This window comes from Leucoraja erinacea, chromosome 13 (assembly GCF_028641065.1).
Source record: "Leucoraja erinacea ecotype New England chromosome 13, Leri_hhj_1, whole genome shotgun sequence".
Classification (NCBI taxonomy): domain Eukaryota; kingdom Metazoa; phylum Chordata; class Chondrichthyes; order Rajiformes; family Rajidae; genus Leucoraja; species Leucoraja erinaceus.
This window is the reverse complement of record NC_073389.1, coordinates 39,358,676-39,381,535: the sequence shown is the minus strand read 5'-3', so window position 1 is coordinate 39,381,535 and position 22,860 is coordinate 39,358,676. Positions and strand designations below refer to the sequence as shown.

At 41.1% G+C, this 22,860-nt stretch overlaps 1 long non-coding RNA gene across 1 annotated transcript; it reads left to right on the top strand.

Annotated features, from left to right (window-relative positions):
- The first annotated feature begins 4,969 nt into the window (after positions 1-4,969).
- Positions 4,970-22,325, top strand: LOC129702904 (uncharacterized). Its single transcript, XR_008724471.1, has 4 exons — positions 4,970-5,188; positions 5,429-5,491; positions 14,994-15,048; positions 20,954-22,325. It is a non-coding gene; the product is annotated as an uncharacterized LOC129702904 (long non-coding RNA).
- Positions 22,326-22,860: the final 535 nt, after the last annotated feature.

Below are 22,860 nucleotides of genomic sequence, written 5' to 3'. Positions count from 1 at the left end.
AAATAAAATGATTAAACAAACATCTTGCCTTTCATTCTGCCTTCTAAACCACAGCACTAAAATCTCCAGTGAAATCTATGGAGTGTCAGAACTGACTTAAGTTCCAACTGGAAATTCCCCCATAACAATTCTGCACGATACATTCTCCACAGGCAACTAAAGAAGACTCAATATTGAGAGGTCAAGTGATACTTAAAGGCACCCTGCTCTTCTTAAGGGGAAGGTACATTATGGTTGCAAGTAGTGGTGGAATTCTTTGTAAAGTGATTTTGAGCTTTAAATCCTATATTATTGAATTGAATTGAATACATTTTATTTGCCAAGTATGTATACATAGAAGGACTTTGCCTTGGTGCTTTACTCGCAAGGATAGAAACATAATATACAGTAGACAATTAAAAATAAAACATTATAATTTAAACATATGAAATAAAATACCAGAGCAAAAAGAGGCTACAGACTTTTGGCTGTTGAGTAGAGCCTGTTTTTATGTCTGGCTGTGGCGGCTTTGATAGTCCGGAATCACCTCCCAGAGAGTAGTACTTCAATAGGTTGCGGCCAGGGTGAGAGTGGTGGGAGATGATCTTGCCCACTCGCTTCCTGGCAGCTTGCAGTCCTTGAGTGTTGCAGCCAACAACCTTCTCGGCTGATCGAACGATGCACTGCAGCTTCCGGATGTCATGCTTGGTGACTGAACCAAACCAGACCATGGAGATGGTGAGGACAGACTATATGATGGTAGTGTAAAATTGGACCATCATTGACTGTGGCAGGTTGTGTTTTCTCAGCTGCTGCAGCAGGGCTTTTTTGTCTGTGGAGTCGATGGTGGCCACCCATTTGAGGTCCCTGGAGTTGATGGTTCCAAGGAACTTAAATGACTCCAGTTGTGACTGTAGTGTTGTGGATGGTGAGTGGGGTGGGGGGGAGCTCTCCTAAAGTCTACAATCAATTCCACTGTCTTAAGAGCATTGAGCTCCAGGTTCTTGCAATGGCACCAGGAAGCCAGCTGTGTAACTTCCTGTCAGCAGATTCCTCCCCATCCTGGATCAGTCCAATCAGGGTTGTGTCATCTTGAGAAGCTTGACAGAGCATGCTGTGGAGGTGCAGTCATTAGTGTATAGACAGTAAAGAAGAAGGGAGAGTACGCAGCCTTGCGGTGCTCCAATGCTGAGGGTCAGCGGGTCCAAGATGTATTTTCCCAGCCTCACATGCTGCTTCCTGTCTGTCTGGAGATTGGTGATCCACTGGCAGAAGGGTTCAGGCACAGTAAGCTGGGAGAGTTTAGAGTGTAATAGCTCTGGCACAATGGCGTTGAATGCAGAGCTAAAATCCACAAGCATACAGCATATTTGCTGTATTTGCAAGGGAGCATGCAGTTTGTCTGGCAATGCACTTGAAGTTTTGATGTAAGATATTGAGAGAAGGAGAGACATGCAGTGTCTGTGGGGAGGGGGTGTTCTAGTGTTTAGAAGCTCCTCCAGACATGTGCTCAGGAGACACTGGTATTTGCCAGGAATGTAGTTCCAATGCATCGTGAAGAGGCTTAACAATATTTCATAAGTTGCCAAGGTGAGCGAGTTCAGGCTACACATGTCAAATCCTACCCAACTACACCACTGGCCTTAACCACTGCTTAATTAACTACACTCCCACCATTCCCTTGTCAACAGTCTTTAACACCCAGCATTCAGATTTTCATGTCAAATATTTAACCTCATAAATTTAGCACTATTGAAAGCCACATTCCCACAATGTGAAGCTTGCACATACGGTCAACTATTAGCTGTTTCTCGAGTCACCCGAGCATATTGCAAAGTAGTCATGGACTCCCTTTACATTTTTTTTAAACGGGGAAGGATGTAGCATTACATAAACTGCAGTAACATTCTGGAGAAGGGCAGGTGCATCTTCAGCTTTTAACCCATATAGAGACAAGCCAGTAGAATTCCATGTAAGCTTGTTGCACCATGTTTTAAAACGGTTGTCTGGGATTTTGTGTGAGTTAGAACACAAAGCAGCAGAATTTTAGGTGAATTCAAAACTATGGCAGCTGGGAGGCATGAGGATACAAATGTCCTTGAAATAGTTGAGACTGAATGTCACATGAGCCTAAATAAAGTTTTCAGCAGCAGATAACTGAGGTAGGGGTACAGCGATGCATGACTTTGAAGGTGGAGGTAATGGTCTGGGTGTAAGCAAATTTCTAGGGCCATTTTTTTAATGTCAATTTGAATATCTGCAGCTGAAATAAGAATTTAATTTTCTGCTGAGCAGAATGCTGTAAATAAAGGATTTTGGCTCCAACAATGCATTGCATGCTGAAGTGAACTGGGATATATGAATTGCACAGAATCAAAATCCTCAGACATATCCAGAAGCCAAATCATTTCCAACTGAGCTAATAGATACCATATCCACGGCAAAAAAAATTGACTTTTCTTTTGGCATGTGTGCTTTCAGTGCTGTTATTTCACTAACAACTATAGCCATGTTATTTCCATTAGAGATTTATAGTCCAGAAAGCCAAAGTGGTCTAGTATTGAGAGTTCACAGTCTAAATTATGCACAGCTATACATTCCTTTCAATCCATGGAGGTGAAAATTGTTGTCTCACTGCTTGCTGGCACTCAGTAGATCCATGGAGGATACCCCATTGCTTCCAACTTGTTAAAGGTTCTATTCTGGATATGCTCAAGTTGCTTCTCAGTTAACTTATATAAAAGACTTTAAGGAGCATACAAATATAACTTTGATTCAGATCTAAGCTCACATGTCAAGGAAGTTTGTACCTGCCATTGTTAACTTCATCGTATGTTTTTATAATCAGACGTTCCTTTGCTTCTTTGCCGTCTCTAGACTTAACTCTTCATCAAATGTATGAAACAGATTTAAAGTGGCTACTAACTGCTTGCAGGTACCAGCTTCTTGCAAACCTACAGTATGTTAGGATATGTATGAGAAAGGGCTTCCTTAACCTTCCTTATCTGGTTTTGTAAAGGGCCGCCAATGATTTAACATCTCTTTTTATCTGAATGAAAGTATATTTACTGTGTATTTTTCCAGTACTGCTTGTTTTAACTTAAGATTTATACTACCCACACATTTATTTCTATTTTTATTTGCTTAAATCACCCAGACCTGATAATCTAGTGTTCTTTCACACGAACAATTGATGACTCATTAATCAGGTCAAATGCCTACTCCTACTCCCATTTCTTATGTTGTTATGAAATCTGTCAGATTTATTTTAAACAGTTCATTTCCCTCATCTTTAATGTATTTGTGAGATCAGTGTCAAAGGTCTCCAGCATTTTGCTCTTGTCACTACATTAAGTAGATCACTCAAATCTTTCTGTCAAACTAACAGTGAACATAATATGCTTCTTGTGATATATGATTCAAGCTGAAAACAACCTAAGAGTTAGATTGGTGAGTCAACTAAAAAATACAAAAGGCATGAATTGATCTGGCCAGGGAATTATGAACTCTAACCATTTTACTCATGAGCACTTCCAACAGTTTATTATAAGTCTGGCATTGAAAAATAATTACCCCCAAGTGTGGAGAGTCATTCCTCCTGATCACGTAATAGTAGAATTAGGCCATTTGGCCCATCAAGTCTACTCCGGCATTCAATCATGGCTGATCTATCTCTCCTAACCCCATTCTTCTGCCCTCCCCATAACTTCTGACACCCGTACTAATCAAGAATCTATCTATCTCTCCCTTAAATATGTCCACTGACTTGGCCTCCACAGCCTTCTGTGGCAAAGAATTCCACAGATTCACCACCCTCTGACTAAAGAAATTCCTCCTCATCTCCTTCCTAAAAGAACGTCCTTTAATTCTGAGGCTATGAACTCTAGTCCCAGACTCTCCCACTAGTGGAAACAACCTATCCACATCCACTCTATCCAAGCCTTTCACTGCTCTGCACGTTTCAAAGTCCCCCATCATCCTTCTAAACTCCAGTGAATATTGGCCCAGTGGTGTCAAAAGCTCATCATATGTTAACCTACTCATTCCTGGGATCATTCTTGTAAACCTTCTCTGGATTCTCTCCAAAGCCAGTACATCCTGATTTCTGATGATTGATAGACACAGATATTTAAAAATAACACATTTCTATTTTTAAGCTCTCTTTTTTCCTGTAAACTTGTCTTCCTTTTCATCTATGTATACTTTCTACCCCCATGTCAATGTAACATACATAAGAAACAGCTGGAAGTTCAATAAACTTCTATACAATAAAAAGTTCAATAAACAGCAACTTGCCCTATTCTCCAAGAGACCCAAACACCCTGCTTCCCTCACTACTTCTTTTCAGTATGCACTTCCGGTACCTTGGCCTGGTAATGGAATCAAAATACCCAAGCCGGCACAGACACTCAGCCATGAAATACTCAGGCCTACTATCTCTTTGAGCATGCCACTGCATTTTGTGTGACCATTGTTGTATGGAAATTGGCTGCTGTAGTTCTTTACATTCATTTAAAAAGATAACTGATTTGATGTTGTGATTTGTGAGCCCATGGAAGCTCTCGGCCAATGCATTATAAATGCAAGTGTTCTTTCCCATTTTTATTGGTACTTGCATCACACCATCCTCTCTTGCAGATGTTGTCCTGTTGTACATTGGCTTGTGATAAGCATCCTTGGTCGAAGGAAGTGGAAAGTTAGAATTAGAACCATTTCAGCTAACTGCATGTAATTAGGATATAAATCGTTTCTGAGTCATATGGGAAGAATATACAAACAACTTTGACATCTGCATCTAATATAATTAAAGTTTATGTTGGAAAGGATTATTTTTTTTATATACAGTTGTGCATTTTTTTAAATAAAATTGTAGAAGTTCCAACATGGAAGTAGGCAATTTGAGTTGGTCATGCCATGCCAGTATTTACTCAATACTTGAACAAGCAGTTCTACCTGTTCCCCTTTCTCTTTGCTCACCTGTTCAATCGGATCTTGGGATCTGTCAACAGCCTGGATTCTAAGGAGGCATCATCAGCAAAACTCTTCATTGCCACAAGTAACTGACAGTAATTTCCACACAGCCAGCATAAAAATGCAAAATTGCTGTCAACAGCAGCTGATTGCAGTCCAATCCTGTGCCAAATTGGAGGAGGCACAGGCAGTGCTTCCCCGTTGATTTTAATGTAGGAAACAGCTGCAATAAACTTTGGTAAATAGAAGTTAATTTAGATTTTTTTTGAAGAATTAGCGTGCTTTAAAATGTTGTACTTGTTTTCCAAATTGCATAGAAGCGTTTGTTTTGTGAATTTGCTTTTGAAAGTTTCTGAAGCATTCTGATTAACCAAAAAGACATGGCTCAGATAACAATCAAAGGTTTTCCTGTTCATTTGATTTCATTTTCCTGCTTGCTTTGGCCATCCCATGTAATGATTTGTTTTTGTGTCCCCAGGCCTTGATGCGAAGGATAAGATCATCCTTTCCCTACAAGTCCCCACAAGGAGTATCATGTCAGGTAGGTCCATTTTATTTGCTAACTGCAAATTGTGCTGCACCATTCCTTTCTCTGGCATGAACCATGCAAGAAAATAGTGCAGCCTTACTATTCACAATGGGAAAAGATTAGTTGCTGTCTGTTATGAATCTACTGCAATCGGTCTTTGTTCCATAGAGCCATCTTCTAGATTCATTGCCCACTGGAGACAATTATATCTGCAATGGCATAGGAACAATCTTTTTCATGCAGTGATTTGTGAAATCATTACCTGAAAGAAAGTTGAAAGCAGATTCAAACAGAACATTGCAAGTGATTGAATAGATACTTGAGAGATGATATATTGTAAATATAGGGAGTGGAACTGATTTGCACTGTGAAAGGCCTCCTTTGATTCTGTAGCAATTCTAACATAGTATTTCTCTTGTCCTAAAATGTCATTACTTGAAACATTTTATTATATTAGCCCATAATCTTTGCTTTGCTTCTGAAAAAAAATCCATCTTGTTTCATTAATATACCTTCAGTCCATCTGGCAGGGTGGGAGATTGCAACTTTCACGTGGTCCACCCTGTTTCGAATAATGCAATCAACCCGACGTGCACAAACAATTAGATCAAATAAAACAAGTCGACCAACAACTTTAGGCTGTGCACGCCATATGCAAGACGTAGAAGTCCATCTGGTATCTAAATAATCGTGTGTTTGACCCTATCTAAAATCTCAATAATTGTTCTATTTTGGACTACGATACTGTATACTTGACTCTAACTGAGCTTTTTTTCATTTTAGATAGACTTTATTGTATTCTCTTGGGTCTTATTTTCTATATCACACAGTAATCCCTAAAATCCCGATGGATTTAGTTTAGTTTAATTTAGTTTCATTTAGAGATATAGCACAGAATAGACCCTTCGACCCTCTGAATCGAAACCGGCCATCAATCTTTACCCGTTCACACTATTTCTATGTTATCCTACCTTTTCATCCACTGCTCATACAGTACGGGAAATTTCTAGATCCCAATTAACCTACAAACTGGAAGTGCCATGTGTTTGTAAAGTGGGAAGAAACTGGAGTACCTGGTGGAAACCCATGCGGTCACAGGGAAAATGTACAAACTACCCACAGACAGCACCCAAGGTCATGATTGAACCTGGGTCTCTGGCACTGTGAGGCAGCAGCTCTATCAGCTGCGTCACTATACCACCTTTCCTTTATGGTCTTATCGAACTAAAATACTGTTCTTAAAATTAAAATAAACCTACACCCAAAATCTCTCTGACCTTCCATAGTACTGAAATAAACACCATTTATTTTACTAAAATAATCCAGTTTACACTCAGTAATTGGAATGTATTGGTTCATACCTTCAACATACCACCAGTTCTTTACAGGTATATTTGATCTTCCATAGAATGAATTCCATATAATTAACCTGTTGGGTTGAGTTGTATTTGGGAGGGCAGATGGATTGGTATTACTAAAATAGCAAGTTCACTGGAAGTGCCATTGATCCCATTATTCCAGTAGAGACTTCAAACCCAACATCCATCAGTCTTTCCAACAGCAGTACATCCTGAAAATGCAGCAGCTATTCCAGTTTTATGTAAATGGGATCTGTAGTTTAGTTCTAACGGCATTAAGTCGAGATAGATGTAAAATTTCAAATTGAGAAATGAAAGGGCTTGTGCTGAATTGTGGTGCACAACATACAGTATAATTTGGGCAAACAACTTTACAAATTAATTAGCATTTAATAAAATCATCATTAAATTCAGTTTCTCAACAATTATACCACCAGTCTTGCTACATTCCCTAACCCACCAAATCAATCAGTGCTCTTTTGGTGACGGTACATACTGATATTACATACTGACACCACTAAAAAGTTAAACAACTAGCTAGAATTTTAATTTTAATATGTGTTTAATTATGCTTTTTAATAATTATTTTATTAAATTAGTTGAATGGTCAGAAAATCAACACAAAAGCAGGTGATAATATTGATGTAAAGATTGGTGATAAATGTAGCCTGATTTTGAATTGTTATGTGTACCAGCAAATCACATTTGAGATCACAAATCAATTGCAGGCATTGAACACCTTTGGTGTTGACAGAATGTTACCTCTGATAATAAAGTTCGTGGAAAAGACGTTGGGAAACAAACCTCCTCTCATACTTCACAGCCACTGTCAACAAAGTCAGGCGTCAATGGTGAAATTCACCGTTGACTTCAGCCTTCGCATGATTGAGGAAACGAGTGTTTGAAGATCAAAACCTCAGACCTGGCACGAAAGCGCAAGGTCTACTGGCAGCATTTAATTGATTCCATTTATTCCAGCATACTAGTTCATTTAATTAGTGCAAGTGGGAGATGGGTGTGCTTCCTGCTACAGTGCATCAGGTTTCCTATGTATAATAATGCATTGCCTTAGCTGGAATGGTGCAGCCTAGATTGACAGGGCTGGCAAATGTTATCAGAGAATTTACATTACCATTTGATTAGTATGCAACGCCAAACAATCTTATGTGTTCAGCGACATAATTCACATCAAATATGTGATTGTGAATAAAACTTGAAATGTACAGTATCTGCACCATGCACTGAAACGGATATTGGTCGGTAGTCCATTTTCACAACCAAGGTTCTGTTAATCACGTTTGATTGCAACAAAGTAGAAGAATGATGTGGCTATTCTGTATTTGGCAAAAAGAGGAATGCAGATTATTATTCTGCATTCCACTTTCCTAAGGAAAGTGAGCGGTGCAACAGGAATTGGCTGCCCTTGCGCACCAATCATTCAAGGTAAGCAAGCGGGTGTAATGAGGTATTTAAGAATGGTATTTTGGCCATCATAGTGAGAGTAATTGAGTATATGACAGGGAAGTCTTAATGCAATTGTATAGAGGCTTGATGAGATCACAACATTAATATCATGTGCAGAATTCGATTCTGCAGAAAAAGTGCAGGGCATCGAGAGCATCCTCACCAACTGTATCACAGTATGGTATGGCAACTGCTCTGTCTCCGACCGGAAAGCACTGCAGAGAGTGGTGAAAATTGCCCAACGCATCACCGGTTCGTCACTCCCTCCATTGAGTCTGTCCAGAGCAAGCGATGTCTGCGAAGAGCGCGCAGCATCGTCAAGGACTGCTCTCACCCCAGCCACAGACACAGACTGTTTACTCTGCCTCCTCCCCCTCCCAGGACAGACGCTACAGGTCTCTTGCACCATGCTACTGTATGTACCATATATAGGTTACATTATTCATGTTCTTCTTCCCTGTGGCTGTACACTGCACAATGACAATAAAGATTGAATCTGATAAAGATTGAATCTGAATCTGAATCTGAATTGAGTTTATAAACGCAGCGCGGAACAGGTCCTTCGGCCCACTGAGTCCACTGCACCCAGGATCGAACCCAGGTCTCTGGCACTGCAAAGCTGCAACTGTCACGTGCTTCCCAAAGGTTCTTTGGAACGATCTCTGAGAGGGCACAGCTGACATGATAGATTTTACTGTTCCATTTTATTCTATGTTCGCTCTACTGGGTGAGATGCTAACTGCATTTCGGTGTCTCTGTACTGTACACTGCACAATGACAATAAAGATTGAATCTGATAAAGATTGAATCTGAATCTGAATCTGAATTGAGAAAACTTTTATAAACTCCCAGCGCGGAACGGGGGCCCACTGCACTGCGCCCAGGATCGAATCCAGTTGTCTCTGGCACTGCACCGGCTGCGGTGGGGAACTGTGCCCGTGCTTCTGGTCCGAAGGTTCTTTGGAACGATCTCTCTGCACTGGAGAGACCTTTTTCTCGTCGGGTTCCGTTGTTTGAGGCCGCAACGAGGGGGGCAACAGCTCACCGTTGACATGTGATGGAAGATTGTCTTGCATGCCCTCTGCGGAGCGGCGCCGGGAGCCCGCGGCTCCCTGGAGAGAGAGACCGCTTTTGGAGGCAACGGAGAATTCTCCCGCCCGGTTCTCTGGATATTTTCAGCGCACAGAGAGCCGTGGGACAATCGCCATAGCCGGGGGCTTTCTTAAACTCTGATAGCGGGGGGGGGGGGGGGGGGAGATGGCAGTGGAGAGATAATGTTTTTTTTTTGGCCTTCCATCACAGCTATGGGATGGATGTTTATGTAAAATTGTAATTATGTTGTGTCTGGGTCTATTTGTGTGTAATGTATGGCTGCAGAAACGGCATTTCGTTTGGACCTCTAGGGGTCCAAATGACAATTAAATTGACTCTTGACTCTTGACTCTTGCTGGCTCGAAGGACCAAATGGCCTACTCCTGCACCTATTGGCTATTGTCTATTCAGTTGATTGGACATAGAATTTGGAAAGAAGACCTCATTGAAACTAATAAATGCTAATAAGGTCAGGCTAGTGCAGTTGTCATTGATGGGAAATCATTTCCAAATGGGAAATCCAGAACCAGGGGTCACAGCCTTAGGGGGCAAGGTAGGCTATTTGGGATTAAGATATGGATACATTTCTTCACCCAAAGAACTGTGAATGTGTGGAGTTTGCTTTGCCATAAGGCAATTGAGGTCATAATATTAAATATATTCAGGAAGGAAATTGATGTAGTACCATGAGCCAACAGATTAAGATATGTGAGAAGATAGCAGGAACAAAATACAGTGGCACAGCAGTAAAGTTGCTGCCTTACAGTACCAGAAACTTGGGTTTGATCCTGACTATGTGATGTGTACTCCTAAATCTCTCTATATTACTCTCCAGGGCCTGCCATCACTGTGAAGATCCTACCCTGGTTGGACTTCCCAAAATGCACCTCACACTTATCGAACTTAAATTCCATTAGCTATTCCTCGACCCACTTTCCCAGCTGATCAAGATCCCATTGTAGATCATGGAACTGGGGGCCTCCTCGGGACTGACTGAGCCCCACTGCGGGGCATGGACTTACCATCGGGGCTGACCTCTTGCCTGGGATCACTCCAACCGCGGCTTGTGGATTTTCACCATCAAGGGCTCGCTGTCTCAGGTGAGACCGAGTCGAGAAGCTCCAACAACGCAGAGGTTCGACCAGCCCCGACCCGGGAGCTGTGATTCCCCCCCAATGCAGGAAGCTGATCGCCCCAATGCGGAGGGTAAGACCGCTGGCTACGGGAGTCAAGGTCGTCCCGTCAACAGAAGCCTCGAGGCCCCTGACCGCGGGAGAACAAAGAAGGGAAGAGATTGAACTTTTATTTTGCCTTCCATCACATTGAGGAGTCAACTGTGATGGATGTTTATGTTAAAATGTAATTTGTGTGTCCTGATGCTTTTTATTGGTATGACTGACTTGGCAAATGAAGTTCCTCATATGTTGCAAAACATACTTGGCTAATAAAGTATTTTTGTATTGATAAACATCCTCATTGTTTATAATACCACCTATTCTAGTGTTGGCTGTAAACTTGTTAATCATGCCTTGTACATTCTCATCCATATTATTGATATGGATGACAAATAGCAATAGGTCCAGCATGGATACCTGAGGCACACCAGTAGTCACAAGCCTCCAGTCTGAAAAATAACCTTCCACCATCAGTCTCTGCCTCCTACCAAGAAGCCAATTCTATATCCTTTAGATCCTTTAGCTAGCTCTCCCTGGATCCCATGTGGTCAAACCTTCCTGAGCAGCCTACCGTGCAGAACCTTATCAAAGGTCAAGTATGCTCATAGTCAAGAGCGGAACTCGCTATCAAAATATGGAGGGGACGGGGGGGACACAATTTTTTGGCGGCCATGCGCGCATGCGCACACTCACACACACGCGCGAGGCTTCGGAGGCTCAATCCAGCGCTAAAAGCGGAGATTTTAAAATCGGGATCACAAAAACTTGGGGGGGGGATGTCCCCACCTCTTAAAACATGGGGGGGGATGTGTCCCCTCTGGCCCCCCCGGAATTTCCGCCCATACTCATAGTGAAAGAGACTGCATCATATGCAATAAATTCAATATACCAGATTGAAGAGTAAACACAAATTGCTGTTTCACCCAGAAGATTTTTTTTGAGTCTCTGGTGAATTGATTAGTGGTGCACATAGGTTGCTACAGATGTGTGGTGCTCTACGTGCCTCAATCACCATCAAAGGTGCCTAGATATTGATGCCACCAACCATTTATCCTGGGCTAACCTACAGCCAAGAAAGCAAACCAACATGTCTCACGAACTTCTACAGATGCACCATAGAAAGCATCCTATTGTCGTGCATCGCAGCTTGGTTGGCAACAGCTCTGCCGTAGATCACAAGGAATTGCAGAGTACTGGAGGTTGTCCAGTCCCGCACACACCAGTGATATACACCACAGGAAACAGCCAACATAATCAAGGAACATTTTCACCTTGGTCATTCCCTCTTCTCCCCTCTCCCGTCAGATAGAAGATGCAAAAGCTTGAAAGCATGCACCACAAGATTAAGGAACAGCTTCTTCCCTACTGTTATCAAACTATTTCTCCCAACCTACCCTATTATAGCCCTTACACTTCTTTTTATCTGCATTTTCTTTATAGCTGTAACATGATAACCCTGTATTCTGCACTCTGATATTTTTCTCTTTAGCATTTTCTGTTGTACTTGTGTATGGTTGATCATATTCAACTGGATAACACAATAACAAAGTTTATCACTATATCTTAAGTTACCTGATACAAAAACAATCCAATACCAATACTAATATCTGACGAATACGGTTCAAATACACTCTCGTTGATATCGGGAGTTCCTAAATATATGTGCTAACAATTTAATGGAGAGTAATAACTAGAATATGAATGTATGGCAACATTTTTACAGGCTCAAATGGACCCTCAGAACACAGAACAAACTATAGGAAGAGATTTTAAACTGCTGAGTTACAGACATATGTGATGAAAAACAGGAGGGGGTTACAAAAATGACTATCTTAAAACATCCAGATCTCTCAAATCGAAAAAGGTTGATGTCAGACTAAGTACAAGTGATTTTATGCATCAGTCCTCTATCAGTACTAAGAGCCAGGCATGATTCTGGCCTGTGCAAATCACCATTGGGAGGAAATGATTCAAGTAAAAGAAAATATTTTGAAAGTAGCAACAAGCTGGGTCAGGCAGATGAAATGCTGGAGATGGTGGATGGTGGAGCTGTTCGTTATGGGAGAAGAAGAGGAAAAGAGGTATGAGATTAAAGTAAATGTAATTGTTATCCATAGCATTGTTAAAGTGTCACATCTGAGGCACTCTTACAAGGCTGTTTTCATTGACGAATAATGGACATGGAGTTATTAGTATCCTTTGTTGAAGACAGTAAGCTCAGAACTCAATAAAAGAGCATCGGCGTGCAACAAGATATATGAGTGTGACGCATGTATGTGAATAAAACAGTTCCACAGGTATCTAACACTGGAAAGCAGTGGAATCATGTTTGTAGGTTTGCAATTGGCTTTGGTAAAATTGTAAATGGTCCATAGTGTGTAGGATAGTGTTAGTGTACGGTGTGATTGCTATTCGGTGCGGACTCGTTGCGGCCAAAGTACTGTTTCCTTACTGTACCTCTAAGGTGTAAAGTAAGGTAAATTCTAAATCCCAAAGGTGCGTAGGTTTGTATGTTAATTGATTTCCATAAATTGTTGTTAGTGTGTAGGATAGAAATAGTGTATGGGTGATTGCTGCTCAGTGCGGACTCAATGGGCCAATGAGCCTGTTTCCACGTTGTATCTCCAAACTAAACTAAACTAAAAAAAAACTAAACCAAATTAGCAACCAATATCCTGTACAAGCCCACAGCTATCTTGACTGCATGACTTCACACCCTGCTTCCTGTAAGGACTCCACTCTATTCTCCGTATCTCTTGCTCAGTTTTATCTGTACTAATGAATTTTTCCACCCAAGTGCCTCTGAGATTATTTTTATAATCATGGTTCTCAATGTCAATTCCTGCACTTCTGCTCACAAAGTCTCTCCACCCATTCAGAGACAGAATAGGGATTTTGTATGTCTGAAGAATGGTCTCGATCCGAAACGTCACCCATTCCTTCTCTCCAGAGATGCGGCCTGTCCCGCTGAGTTACTCCTGCTTTTTGTGTCTATATTCTGTTGTCCTTGCCTTCACACCATCAGCCTCCACATTCAATGGAATATATTCAGAAATGTCTGCACACCCTCAGAGATGCCATTAGTGGACACACCTGGTCTTCCACTCCCCTTTAATGGTTCAGAAAGGACCATACCCATGGTGACTTTCTGGATACCTCTTCCATATCCACCAATTTCCACTCCTCATCCCATGGCACCTTCCAATGCAATTGCAGGGGTGACAAACCTTCCCTTTATGTAATTCGCTACACTATTCAGGGACACAAACAGGGACACTTTCAAGGTGAAGTAGCAGTTCCCTTGCATTCCGTCCAATTTAGTGAACAGCATATTGTGCTTAATGTTGTTCCTCTACATTGTAGAAATTGAGCCAGCATTTTGCAAAGCATCTATATGCAGCCCACAAGGTTATCCCAGAGCATCCAGTTGCCTATCACTTTAACCCCTCTCCCATTCTGATCTTTGTTGCTGGCCTTTCTAACAAAGCCCAACATAAGATGGTTAAGCTACAGCTCATGTACCATCTTGGGGACCAAGATTGTTTTAGAATTGCCTGGTTCTGATGTGAGATAATCAACCTGTAACATTAACTTAGTTTTACCATCTGCACAGACTCTGCCTGACCTGCTGTTTAGTTCCAACATCTTCCTTGATTTCACATTTCCAGTTATTGTTGTGTTCTGCATATTACATGCCCAATATTGTTTTTTTCGACTGTTCTTCTCTGTCATCTTCCTTCCTCTACAATTCTTCCAGACATATTACCTGCAATTTAAGGAACCATGACCGTCCTCTCTTAGCTGACAACAGCATCTACTCATTCAGTTTCTCTTGGTCTCCACCCTATCTTCCATTTCCCCATTTTTTTCCCCACCCATTGCCCTTCACTGCAATTTGCTTTGTACCTTTTCCTAGTTGTGATGAGAAGTCACTGACCTGAAATATTAACTCTGTTTCTCTCTCCACGGGTACTGCTTGGCCTGTTGAATACTCAGTGATTTGTATTGTCATTTCAGCTTTTCAGCACATGCAGTTGTTTGCTTTTCAACTTGAGTATCCATTTCTCCTTATGGCAAGTGTATCAAAAAGAAGTAATGTTTCCAAATCATGCATTTACCTATTGGCACACATGTTAAACCACTGAGACATAAATTCCCCAAAGTATATAACAGGCATTATAACAAGGAAAAGATGAGGTTGAAAAATGGCACTGTCCTTTGACATCCAGATCTCATAAGTCAAAAGCAACGAGTATTGGCCAGGAAACTAATGTGTGTCTGCAAAACACATTACCGAGAAGCCAAGAATATACAAGATGGGATTTTTTTTTCAATGGACCATCAATACTTAAACGAGGCTCTTGATAGCTCAAGCAATCTTTAAGTATATGAAACACTGATTTATCTTTTATGTCCTATTTGTAGCTTTTAGGCATCAAATCCAGGATGATCTTGAAGAAACAGAAGAAATTGACAGAAGGTATGATATTACATTATTTATTGCCAGAGCATAATCGTATCTCAAAGAAAAATAAACCTCCAAAGCAGCCTCCACCCATGTGGAATAAAAATTTAACTCATAGCCAAAACAAACCCCGGAGCCAGATCTCATAATTCACTGGCACCTGAAGCCCAGCACTACCCAGTGGCTTATTTTATAGTGAGTCACAAAGACTCTATTGTACATCCTCTGAATAATATATTTAATTACATAACCACCTTACTTGAGGGGAGATTGGTGCAGAAGAAAGTTTCCTACAGCTTCAATTGCCACCCAACTTTACTTAATAATTCTTTAAATCAAAAAATTTGCAACGTATCATTTACCTATTTAGTTCTAATGTTAAAAGTCCCTGTCAATTAATATTATTTATATTCCAAATCAAATTTTGCATTCACTATGTAAGCACACATGATGCCTAAAGTGAGTCTTAAAATTGCATAGCTGTCCACTTGTTGCCACCTGTCATGGCCTGAGGATTATATTTTCTGTAAAATCTGAAAATCTCTAATTTCCAGTTAGTTATTATGGGTGACTGATGTGTTAAATGCTTTTGATTCATGACCTCCACTTGCCTGCACTGTAACAGCGTCTCTGTGTATGATAAACTATGGAATGGCATAAATAAGCTGGGAAGTATTCCATTTGCATCATCATGCAAAATATTTGATGTCCAGATGTACCACATCTCATGTGGTCTCTTGTTTATTTTGTATTTATCTTTTCATGAGTTACTGATCCTCCAAATAACTACGAAACCTCTAATCTATTGTTTTCCATGGACTATTCTATATTTAATTATTTTCATTCAGACAAAAAATACTGCACACATTGATACAATTTGCAGTTAACCATACACAGACTGAACCATAGCCAAGAAGATGACTGCACACCCAACTTTAGAATTTGAAGAAAGAACATTGGAATTCACGAGGAAAAATTACAAACACCTCAAATAAACTAACAGTTAGAAATCAAACCTTACTTTCAGGTAATGTTCAAAAGTCATTGCCACTCGATATCATTGGAATGTCCTTAGTGGATTACAACATTGTAACAGCCTCTCAAGTATCTATCTCTTTCATTTGGAACTTGCACATCGACCGCAATGCTTGTTAATATCATGTATAGATATTCCGTTTCATTTTCATTAAAGCTTCTTTCCTTTCTTTTCTAAGCATTGAACATAAGCTATAATGCCTCCACTGTAAAATAGTATAAATGTATGCATGCAAAAATGCCATAAAACAATTAGCAAATCCAGGTGGCTTTGATATAATTATATTTGCTAAAATATCTCTATAGGTTTGAAAATTCCAGTATAAGGTTATCTTCCCAGGACAGCAATTCTGACCTATCAAATGCAATCAAACTAACAGGGCTTTGTCTACGGGCACTAAATTCTAGAAAGGAGGATAAAAAGCACTACCTACGGAGGCAGCGAGTCTCAGATTTCTTTCACCATAATATTGCATAAATGGTTATTTTTAAATAGAGGTATTTCATTGTTTTCATATTTTAAATGTTCTTAATGCACAGAAGGAGTTCAATCAGCCCATCAAATGTATACTGGGTCTTCAGATCTATTACTCCACTTGTTTTCCTGTAACCTGTTCTCTCTCAAATGGCCACTGCTATTGATCAGGTACTGCCAGGATGGCACAGATACTCATTCTTATCCTGACCCTAAAATCCAGCTCTTCTGTCCACCTTATAGACTGATGTTAATCAGTATCCGTACTGTCACAAGAAAGAACCCACAATTTCAAATGCAACCCTGAAGAATGAGGTGCAACAATTGACACCATGTGAAGATCCTCTGTTCCACTCAGAGCTCGAAATTAATACCGGATCAGCCGTAGTTCATGTTCATAAGTTATAGGAGCAGAATTTAGCTAATTGGCCCATCAAGTGTACTCTGCCATTCAATCATGACTGATCCACCTTCCCCTCTCAACCCCATTATCCTACCTTCTCCCCATAACCCGTGACACATGCTAATCTGTGATGGCCTGGAAAAATCTTGCAGTTGCACAAGAATGGATTCCAAGCTAATGTAACAAGGTAACAAAGTTCTTGCTGATTGTTCCCATGTCCTATTGTAGATCAGCAACCACCGCTAACCTCACAGCAAGCACAGGTAATGTCACTGCTACAGGGATTCCCCCAGGAAACCTCAGCATTCTTGCCCTTGACCCCTCCTCATGGATATCAACATGATACGTTCCTGCCCCATATCACCTTCTCATTCTGCTCGTGGCTCATTCACCGTAACATTTCAGTATGTCCCAAAACAAATCCCATGCCTTCGTCTGTAAAATAAGTGGCACTCAGTGCCAAGGAACACACTTGGGCATCCAATCTAGGAGGAAGCCTTAGCTATTCAGGGTTCAGATATCAAAGATGGAGAATGAGAGCTATTAGTTAGGATGGTTGTAAATTAGACCTGTTTCAGGAAGCTGTACAAATATCTGCTTCAGCTTTCCCATGTGTTTGAAACTCTCCAAAGGGCCTGTCCCACTTGGGCAACCTAATCCGCGAGTTCTGGCGAGTTTGCCCTCGACTCATACTCTCAGCATGGTCTACACGAGGTCATAGGAGGTCTTCGTAACTCTCCTTCATGCTCGAGATTGGTCTCCGCTTACTCGAGCCTTCAGCTAGGTCGCGGCGTTTTATTCAATATGTTAAAAAATGCCTGCGAGTAAAAAAAGGTTTCATTGTCCCTGCCCCTTGGCCCCAATCCCTCAACCACGACCAGACACAGCCATATGTCCCACATGCATTTTCCAGTAATTCTCTTAATTTTCCACTTATTTGTGATCAAAGCTCTCACTTTGACCTAACCACCCCACCCTCTTCTGAAAGAATTCAGACTCGGTTTGGAGTATTATAAATTTAAATAATCCAAATTTAAATCAGAATGCTGGTATAATTGGAGCGCTTGTCTTTTTTACTTGCTTCATATCGCCATGTTAAGGTGTCACTGCTGCTGTTGAGAAACAAATTCAACAATTAGTTTGATGCAAAGTTGTAGCAATTCGCATGACTCTAACTATCCCTGACTTTCGGTGAGATACGTGGACCTGTGTTCAAATTCTAGAGGGAATAGCTTTAATGTGAGAGGCACAAAGTTTATATGGACATGTGCAGAGCAAGTTTTTTTACACAGAGGGTTGTAGGTGCCTGGTGCACACTGTCAGGGGAGACAGTGGAGGCAGATACAAGAGTGGCATTTAATATAATTTTGGATGGGCACATTGATATGTGGGGATTGGAGGGATATAGATAATGTGCAGTTTAATAAGAGTTGGTTTTGGCATCGTGTTTGGTACAGACATTGTGGGCCAAAAGGCCTGTTCATGTGCTGTATTGTTCGATGTTCTTATTTCAGTCCTACTCCAGCTGCCTTCAGAACATTGACAACTGCATTGGTGCCGATTCCTACATTGCGTGGAACTCAAACATTTCATTGCTTCTTCTGCAGATTTCCACCCTTCTCCCCAACATGGTCCACCTTTAACAATTTATTTCTCCCTCTCCCTCTCCAATCCAGGAAACAAACACAAAATTGCAGAATATGACCTATCTTGGCCATGCTTCCTCCCACCTCACCTCATTTTTACGGGCTCTTTCCATTCTCCCAGTTGCTGCTTTTCCACGGCTTCTGCTAGAATGACAAGACTTTTCACATATGTCCCTCTGAGATGTTGTTTTTTTTTCCCTTAACAGTGACTTCTGTCTTTCACAGTGGGCAGAATCCTCCACTATGTCTCATGCATTTCCTGCACCTCTGGTTTCACTTGGTCTTCTCCCCAATGCTGGATTTCACTTTCACCGATCTTCAGTTTCCATTCCACCAGCGTCCCCATTCAATGTCAGATTCAGATTTGTTTTATTGCCAAATACACCAGTATTCACCGAAATTCCTTGTGTCCATGAAGCTCACAAACAAAAGAAATACACCTACAGTAATGCAAATACAACAATAAATAACAACGATTGCAGAATAACGGAATGATGCAAAGATTGTAGTGCAGTGCAAAAAAGAATACTTAAGTACAGCAACAGAATAACCGAATAAGGTGGAGGTAAGAATTCATCACAGCACTGTGAAGAGGGTGTGATAAAGGTGATTGGTTAAGGAGTCGAACAACAATGGGGAGAAAGCTGTTTTGAAGTTTGGCCATCTGGGCTTTCAAGTTCATGTACCTTTTCCCAGAAGTAGGAGAGAAAAGAGAATGGCCAGGGTGGCAAGCGGCCTTGATGGTACTTCCAGCCTTCCTGTTGCAATGCACCATCAAGATGGATTAAATTGAAGGAAGTACCAAAGCCGTGATAGACTGGACTGTGCTTGCCGTTCTCTGTACATTCAAGCAGTCAAGAGCAGGGCAGTTGCCATAATAGGCTGAGAATGTGACACTAGCTAGGCATGTGATTACTTCATACAATGCATCTGCAGATGTTTGAGAGAATCCTCGTGGACATGCTGAATCGTTTCAGACACTTATAAATGTAAATACACCAATGTGCTTTCTTGATCACCACATCAGAGTGGGAAGCAATGATGCTTGGAGAGAACTTGGAGATGTTGACTATCTTTATAGCAACTCCGTTCATGAGGACAGGACAGTTGGCAAGAACACTTCAGGCTCGATCACGCTGAGCACCGGCTCCCCTCAAGGCTGTGTGCTCAGCCCGCTGTTGTTCACACTGCTCACACATGACTGTGCTGCCAGATTCAGGGACAATAAAATCATAAAGTTCGCGGACGACACTACAGTGGTGGGACTCATCAGTGGAGATGACGAAACAAGGTACAGGGAGGAAGTAGAACAACTGGTGGACTGGTGCGGCAAAAATAACCTGGAATTGAATGTCGAAAAAACTAAGGAGATGGTTGTCGACTTCAGGAGGGCGCAGCCAGAGCATACACCGCTCAACATTAGTGGCACTGCAGTGGAGAGAGTGGAGAGCATAAAGTTCCTCGGTGTGCAGATAACAGACAACCTCACCTGGTCCAGGAACACCACTGGGACCGTCAAACGGGCCCATCAGCGACTGCACTTCCTGAGGAAACTAAAACAGGCCTCACTCCCCACCAACATCCTCAGGACTTTCTACAGGGGCACGGTGGAGTCTGTACTCACGTACTGCATCAATACGTGGTACTGCACCTGCAACTGCTCGGACAGGAAGGCTCTGCAGAGGGTAGTGAGGGGAGCAGAGAGGATTATTGGCGTCTCCCTACCCTCGGTACAAGAACTGTTCCAGAGCCGCTGTCTGAAGAAAGCACAGAGAATTGCCAAGGACAAACTGCACCCCCTCCACACACACCTGGATCTCTTGCCATCAGGCAAGAGATATCGAAGCATCAAAGCCCGGACTACGAGGCTGCTAAACAGCTTCCTACCACAGGCTGTGAGGCTGCTAAACAGTCACTCTGCACTCACAGTCACTTGACTTGACTCTGCGGCTGGCACGGACACTTTAATAACTGGCACTGGCCACTTAAATCAGCGGCCCCGGACATTTTTTTTATGATTGGTTTACTGTATTTTAACATTGTGTTTTTTACCTGATTTTAACTATTTATTCTGTTCCATCAGGGACTGGATTGTTTTTTTTAGTGTTATTATGTGAGAAGTGTTTTAAATTTCATGTGCGAGGCTCCGCTATTCACTGGGAAACGTCTTTTCATTTTGCACTGTACTTGTTGCTTGCAAGATGACAATAAAGGTTGATTGATTGATTGATTGATTGTGTTCACCCCCTCGCTTTCTTAGGTCAATAACTAACGTTTTTGTCTTGCTGACATTAAGATTGTCGTTACAACATCATGACGCAAGTTTCTCTATCACTTTTTTGTTTTCTATCTCATCATTAGTTTTGATTCATCTGACAACAGTGAATTTAAAGATCAAGTTGGCGCTGTGCTTGGCCATGCGGGGAATGGAACAAAGGACTGCGCACATAACACTGAGGGGCATCAGTGTTGAGAGTGGAGGAAACATTACGACTATTTCTAATCATCTGATGTCTGCAAGTCATGTAGTTTAGATGCCAGCTATAGGCCAAGATTCAGGAGTTTGGAGATTAGCTTATTTGGTATCATGGTGTTGAATGCTGAGCTGCAGTCAACAAATAGCATCTGACATAACTGTTCATATTGTCAGGGTGACATGCCACATTCAACATAATTCCACGACTAAACTTATCTTTCCTCTACCCTTTCAGCTTTTCAATGAACCCTATAACTCAGCAATCACTGTTGTTCTGTCGTCCGAGACATTATTATTAATATTTGCAATTTATGGCAGTAAACTTTGTACTTGAATGATCTTGTGGAATGGTTTTGGCTTGTCTGATATTACACTGTGAGTTTGAAGTTTTGGAAAAACTCAGCATGCTTTGACCTTTGAAAGTAATGTGTTATTAACATCATCTGCCAGTCACCGAAAGTGTTTTCAGCAGAATGAAACTTCCTTCTGTTTGGAAGGGAAAAATATAAAAAAAGGGACTTTGCTATATATTTAAAGTGCTTATTTATTCTAATTTTTAGAGGTTTGGGGGCTCAAGGGCATATATTGCCTGAACCTCAATAGCTCCCCAAAGCTATCTATTATTTATGTATTCAGCATGTGTGGTAATGATGACATGGAAACCTGGCTTGTTATTTTGACTCTGCTATAGTCATTCAAGCACAGCACCAAGTGCACTCAAACAGTGGCACTATTATGATATCATACCTGGTCCCTGCCAGTACTAGTCACACAGTTAACGTTAAAAACAACATATTTTTCCTGGACTTTTTGTTACCTGTGTTTTCTATTCAATTTTTGATGTGATTATTGCTAGTGATTTTATTTTTTACCAAACTCTACGATGCCCATTATTTTTAAACAGATTTTATCTCACAGTCCAGAGTCCAAGGAACAGTAGTAAAATAAATGTGATATTAGGAAGCATCTGTAAGAAAAATCATTAAAATTACCATGCAAAATCTTTCATAGCCGCATATTAAGAGTCAAAAGTCAAAGTGCTTTATTGTCCTTGAAATTCTTACTTGCTGCAGCACCACAAATATGTAAAGAAAAAACTCCGTAAACACCACAATAAACAACAAAAGAGAAGTTATAAAAGTTTAAAGTTATATCAAAAAGCAAGAAAACAATAATAGTGCATAGACAAAAACAATCAAGTCTATGCAGTTCGGAACTTAGTTGGAGGTGTTAGTGTTTACTAGCCTAACGGTTGTTGGGATGAAACTGCTCCTGAAACTGGACATTACAGTTGTAAGACTATAAATTTGATAAGTATGTTGTAATATACTGACAAGCACATTAATAAAGAAATACAAACCAGGTTCACTTGTATATAAAAAGTTGGGTAAAAAAATTGGTGTTGGGAATTGTTGAAAAAAAGAGATTCAAATGCAAGTCAGAAGATAACTTTTCAGAGTGGAGGCAGCCACAGAAGCATTAGATTTCTAGTTCAATTTCATGTTACATTTATTATCACATGCACCAATTGGTACAGTGAGATTTGAGTTTGCATACAACCATACGAATAAAAAGAACACGTGATAAAATTTAACATGAACATCTCCACAGAGCAGAATCAACGTTTCCCACTGTGAGGGAAGGCAATAAAGTTCAGTCATCTTCCTCTTTGTTCACCCATGGTCAGGGCCTTTGAGCCCTCCGCAGTCGCCGCTACGGACGGCCCGATGTTCAGGCCCTCTCGCCAGATGATCGGAACTCCAAAGCCGGAACGGATAACACTCTCCGCGGC